Here is a 6,588-nt window from a genome sequence, read left to right as displayed (position 1 = left end):
TTTGCTACCTACATGTACAGGAGGGAACTTGCCATTGCATTGCAAAAAGCACGAATGCCGACTAGTTTTTGATAGTGTATCGATAGTGGGGAGAGAGCGCAGTAAACTGGAAAGAGATATTAGCGAAGCGTTCCACATGAAAATGTTGGGCGCGCATGCATGTGTGAGTGAACCTTCGGTTCATATCAATTATAAAGAACTTCAATTTCTAAATTTATCATGTTAATCCAAGTGTTGTTGCCTTTGTCGGGAAGGGGTGTGACTTGGTTTTTGTCTACGTGTATATCTTTTGTTGATATTTGACTAGAAACCTTGTTATTGTTCTTGCGTGTATACGCATCCGTGGCGGAGATTTGTGGAATGTATTCACAATAAACTTCAGTTGTAAGTCCAGCGTTGTCCTGTCCGTTTCTACTTACTTGTACTCGCGTCCGTACTTGCTGGAAACCGTTATACGTTCAGAGGGAAGATCATTCCAATCTTGTGATGTTTTGACAACAAATGAAAAAAAAAGGTGCGCAGTGGTTCGAGCAGATGGCGGGTATACAGTATTTTTGTGATTGGTGCTATCTGAATGACGATGGGCTGGCTTGATGGCAGGAGTACAGGGTAACGTGTGTTAAAACTTGAAGAATATGCACAAATGTGCTAGTCGGCGGCGTGCTGAAAGACTAGCAAGGTTTTCACGAGATTTTAGTTCGGGGAAAGTAGAATGATATAAGTCTTCTGAGAAAATTAATCGGCTGTACAGTTCTGTACAGATTCTACCTATTTTATTGAGGTTACCTCGGTGAGGGTCTCAAACAGCGCATGCGCATTCAAGCTTTGGTCAGATTAATGTCTGATAGTCGGGAAGTAGGAAGAAGGAAGTGCTAGATGAAGGTTACGACGTAGACAACCAAGAACGCAGTTAGCTTTATAGTAACGTGTGTTATGTGAAGCGCCCATGTTAAATCTGACGACAAATGAGCACCTAGGTACTTGTATGCAATTACAAATGAAATTTCGGAGTTATAGATCAGATAATTTGGCGGTGGGTAATATTGCCTGCGATGAAAAGAAAGTGGTGGTGTTTTATTTGTGTTTGATGACGTGAGTCACTTGCACTAGATTTCGATTCAATGAAGATCAAACTGAAGTGAATGAATCTCAGGCAGGGTGTTAATTTGACGATATAGGACGCAGTCGTCTGCGAAAAGTTTGATGTTAGAAGAAATGCTACTCGGTAAATCGTTGATATATACTAGGAATAATAGTGGGCCTAAGACCGTGCCCTGAGGCAAGCCTGAGATAACAGGATGGTAGGCAGAAGACTGATTATTGTCGTGCACGAATTGCTGGCGGTTGCAGAACTGATAGTTGGGCGAGTTCGTACAAATTTATAGTGAAATATTTAGCGCGCACAATCGACAAGGACACAGTGAAGGGGGACACACGAGCGCTTACTCACAACTGTTTATTTTCTGAAAGATACAGAACATAAATACCCCAGCTATCAGCACTGAGCATGTGCAAGCAGAGTCGTCAGTATAAACAGAAACAAATTAAAAACAGATTAAAAAGGTTCAACCAGTATTTAAAAAAGCAGATTCATTGTCAGTCATTGCAACTGATGGTTGGCTTATGCATATTTCAGCACACTTTTTGATATGAAACGCTTCTGTAATTTCGCGTGTTAGTTTGTTTTTATATGAAAACAACATATCAGTGTCAAAAAATACCGGATCACAATGACATAGATTACAGTGGTTCGACAAGTGCGAATAGTTTTCTTTACCGAGAGAACGTTCATGTTCTTTTAGATGGGTGTTTATGCACCGAGCGGTTTGTCCTATGTATATGTTGCCACAGGTTAACGGAAGCCGGTCATCATCATCATCATCATCATCATCATCATCATCATCATCATCATCAGCCTAGTTACGCCCACTGCAGGGCAAAGGCCTCTCCCATACTTCTCCAACTACCCCGGTCATGTACTAATTGTGGCCATGTTGTCCCTGCAAACGTCTTAATGTCATCCGCCCACCTAACTTTCTGCCGCCCCCTGCTACGCTTCCCTTCCCTTGGAATCCAGTCCGTAACTCTTAGTGACCATCGGTTATCTTCCCTCCTCATTACATGTCCGGCCCATGCCCATTTCTTTTTCTTGATTTCAACTAAGATGTCGTTTACCCGCGTTTGTTGCCTCACCCAATCTGCTCTTTTCTTATCCCTTAACGTTACACCCATCATTCTTCTTTCTATAGCTCGTTGCGTCGTCCTCAATTTCAGCAGAACACTTTTCGTAAGCCTCCAGGTTTCTGCCCCATATGTGAGTACTGGTAACACACAGCTGTTGTACACTTTCCTTTTGAGGGATAGTGGCAACCTGCTGTTCATGATTTGAGAATGCCTGCCAAACGCACCCCAGCCCATTCTTATTCTTCTGGTTATTTCAGTCTCATGATCCGGATCCGTGGTCACTACCTGCCCTAAGTAGATGTATTCCCTTACCACTTCCAGTGCTTCGCTACCTATCGTAAACTGCTGTTCTCTTCCGAGACTGTTAAACAATACTTTAGTTTTCTGCAGATTAATTTTTAGACCCACCCTTCTGCTTTGAATCTCCAGGTCAGTGAGCATGCATTGCAATTGGTCTCCTGAGTTACTAAGCAAGGCAATATCATCAGCGAATCGCAAGTTGCTAAGGTATTCTCCATCAACTTTTATCCCCAATTCTTCCCACTCCAGGCCTCTGAATACCTCCTGTAAACATGCTGTGAATAGCATTGGAGATATCGTATCTCCCTGTCTGACGCCTTTCTTTATAGGGATTTTGTTGCTTTTTTGTGGAGGACTACGGTGGCTGTGGAGCCGCTATAGATATCTTCCAGTATTTTTACATATGGCTCATCTACACCCTGATTCCGTAATGCCTCCATGACTGCTGAGGTTTCGACTGAATCAAACGCTTTCTCGTAATCAATGAAAGCTATATATAAGGGTTGGTTATATTCTGCACATTTCTCTATCACTTGATTGATAGTGTGAATATGGTCTATTGTTGAGTAGCCTTTACGGAATCCTGCCTGGTCCTTTGGTTGACAGAAGTCTAAGGTGTTCCTGATTCTATTTGCGATTACCTTAGTAAATACATTGTAGGCAACGGACAGTAAGCTGATCGGTCTATAATTTTTCAAGTCTTTGGCGTCCCCTTTCTTATGGATTAGGATTATGTTAGCGTTCTTCCAAGATTCCGGTACGCTCGAGGTTATGAGGCATTGCGTATACAGGGTGGCCAGTTTCTCTAGAACAATCTGACCACCATCCTGCAACAAATCTGCTGTTACCTGATCCTCCCCAGCTGCCTTCCCCCTTTGCATAGCTCCTAAGGCTTTCTTTACTTCTTCTGGCGTTACCTGTGGGATTTCGAATTCCTCTAGGCTATTCTCTCTTCCACTATCGTCGTGGGTGCCACTGGTACTGTATAAATCTCTATAGAACTCCTGAGCCACTTGAACTATCTCATCCATATTAGTAACGATATTGCCGGCTTTGTCTCTTAACGCACACATCTGATTCTTGCCTATTCCTAGTTTCTTCTTCACTGTTTTTAGGCTTCCTCCGTTCCTGAGAGCCTGTTCAATTCTATCCATATTATAGTTCCTGATGTCCGCTCTCTTACGCTTGTTGATTAACTTAGAAAGTTCTGCCAGTTCTATTCTAGCTGTAGGATTAGAGGCTTTCATACATTGGCGTTTCTTGATCAGATCTTTCGTCTCCTGCGATAGCTTACTGGTTTCCTGTCTAACGGCGTTACCACCGACTTCTATTGCGCACTCGTTAATGATGCCCATGAGATTGTCGTTCATTGCTTCAACACTAAGGTCCTCTTCCTGAGTTAAAGCCGAATACCTGTTCTGTAGTTTGATCCGGAATTCCTCTAGTTTACCTCTTACCGCTAACTCATTGATTGGCTTCTTGTGTACCAGTTTCTTTCGTTCCCTCCTCAAGTCTAGGCTAATTCGAGTTCTTACCATCCTGTGGTCACTGCAGCGTACCTTGCCGAGCACGTCTACATCTTGAATGATGCCAGGGTTCGCGCAGAGTATGAAGTCGATTTCATTTCTAGTCTCACCATTCGGGCTCCTCCACGTCCACTTTCGACTAACCCGCTTGCGGAAAAAGGTATTCATTATCCGCATATTATTCTGTTCTGCAAACTCTACTAATAATTCTCCTCTGCTATTCCTAGAGCCTATGCCATATTCCCCCACTGACTTGTCTCCAGCCTCCTTCTTGCCTACCCTGGCATTGAAGTCGCCCATCAGTATAGTGTATTTTGTTTTGACTTTACCCATCGCCGATTCTACGTCTTCATAAAAGCTTTCGACTTCCTGGTCATCATGACTAGATGTAGGAGCGTAGACCTGTACAACCTTCATTTTGTACCTCTTATTAAGTTTCACAACAAGACATGCCACCCTCTCGTTAATGCTATAGGATTCCTGTATGTTACCAGCTATTTCCTTATTAATCAGGAATCCGACTCCTAGTTCTCGTCTCTCCGCTAAGCCCCGGTAACACAGTACATGCCCGTTTTTTAGCACTGTATATGCTTCTTTTGTCCTCCTAACCTCACTGAGCCCTATTATATCCCATTTACTACCCTCTAATTCCTCCAATAACACTGCTAGACTCGCCTCACTAGATAGCGTTCTAACGTTAAACGTTGCCAGGTTCAGATTCCAATGGCGGCCTGTCCGGAGCCAGGTATTCTTAGCACCCTCTGCAGCGTCACAGATCTGACCGCCGCCGTGGTCAGTTTCTTCGCGGCTGCTGGGGACTGAGGGACACAACACCTATTCCGCATTTTGTGAATTTTTGATCTTCTTTAAGACCGCAGCTGCATTTCTTTACCCTATTGTCAAACTTATTTGAAAATAGCTTGGCACAGTTTTTGCACCTTGTTAGGAGTGCTGAAAACCACTTCAACTTATGTTCACTTTGTTTTCTGTATCTTTCCGAAAATAAACAGTTGTGAGTAAGCGCTCGTGTGTGTCTCCCTTTACTGTGTCCTTGTCGATTGTGCGCGCTAAATATTTGACTATGAATGCTGGCGGTTAGTTAGGAAGTTACACATCCATTCAAAAAACAAGGAAATCGAAATTAAGGCCTGAAAGCTTTAGAAACAGGCGTTTGTGACGAACTATATCAAATGCTTTCTCGAAATCTAAAAAAGCGCGTCGACAGGTATGTTTACGTCAATACTAGAGCTACTGTCACTAATAAACAGTGAAACTTGAGTGTCGCAGGAAACACCTTTCTGGAAACCGTGTTGGTTCTTATTAAAAACATTTAGAGATGTTACAAATTTGACTAAATAGATCCCAATTTCCATTACTTTTGAGCAGGCACATGTGAGGGATATGGGGCGATAGTTTTTAGACAAGGATGTCGTACCTTCTTTGAGCTGCCGAGGCTAATCCGACACTATCGTGGCTATCGCGGAAAATTTTTACGGCTTCGAGGACAACATCAGCAGCGATCACTGATACCGGTGAGCGGCGTGACGGCACCAAGCGCTGTCGTTCAACTGCCACCGGGGCGGAAGGACAAGGCAGCAACGGGGACGTGCAAGCGTGGCAAGGGCCGTCATTACCGCAGCATGGCTTCGGAACGGACGAGCCTGTGAGCCAGCCTGGAGCCGCCAGAGTCTCCTACGTTCTACCACCAAAACTCGTCCTGGAAGCGACGAGGAAAGCAGAGAGTACGTCGGATGGAAGCAAGCTGAGCGAAAAGGTGCGAGTGGAAGTTCAGATCGACCACATGAAGGAGAAAACATCGACCTACTCCCTTAGCGAAGAAGAAGACATTCAATGTGATCAGGAGGCAGATTATTTTACTCTTGTGACATATAAAACAATAATGTTCGAGGAAATTCTGGTGGTATCCCGACCAATTGAAGAAATGGAAACGTTTTGGAAAGTAAACCCAAATGTTGTAACCTCAGAAATCGTTGGGCTATCAAAAGAGAAAGTAGGTTATTTCCGATTGAACAAAGACGGAAGTTTCTCCGTCACTGTGAGTTCACTCGCCTCAGCCAAGAGTTTGTTGTCATGTGTGGAGGTGGCTGGCTTACTAGTGAAGCCATTTATTCCGGAGTCATACGTACGTACGAAATGTGGGCAAAATAAGAAACGTACCTCTAGAATACACAAAAGAACAATTAACAGGATATTTAAGAGAGGCAGGAGTGACATCAGCTAGAGGCCAGACCCGCTACATACGTCAAGAAGATGGCAATGTGGAATCGCGCCCTGTGAGAAGCGTAATTTTGCAATTTCGCTATGACCTACCAATCCCAGAGCGAGTGTATTTTGGCTTTACTAGCCATCTAGTCGAGGAATATCTGGGGCCAGCCAGACGCTGCTACAACTGCCAGAGATTTGGTCACTTAGCGAAAAAGTGCCGAGGAACAAGGCGCTGCAGAATATGTGCAGAAGACCACCATCACAAAGACTACATGTCTAATGACAACCTAAGTGCGCGAATCGCAACGGGCCCCACACTGCATGATTTTCTGGATGCCCGCAGAACAAAGCG

The sequence above is a fragment of the Dermacentor andersoni genome, chromosome 1 (genome assembly GCF_023375885.2).
Source record: "Dermacentor andersoni chromosome 1, qqDerAnde1_hic_scaffold, whole genome shotgun sequence".
In the NCBI taxonomy this organism is placed as follows: Eukaryota; Metazoa; Arthropoda; class Arachnida; order Ixodida; family Ixodidae; genus Dermacentor; species Dermacentor andersoni.
Note: the sequence above shows the minus strand (reverse complement) of the source record.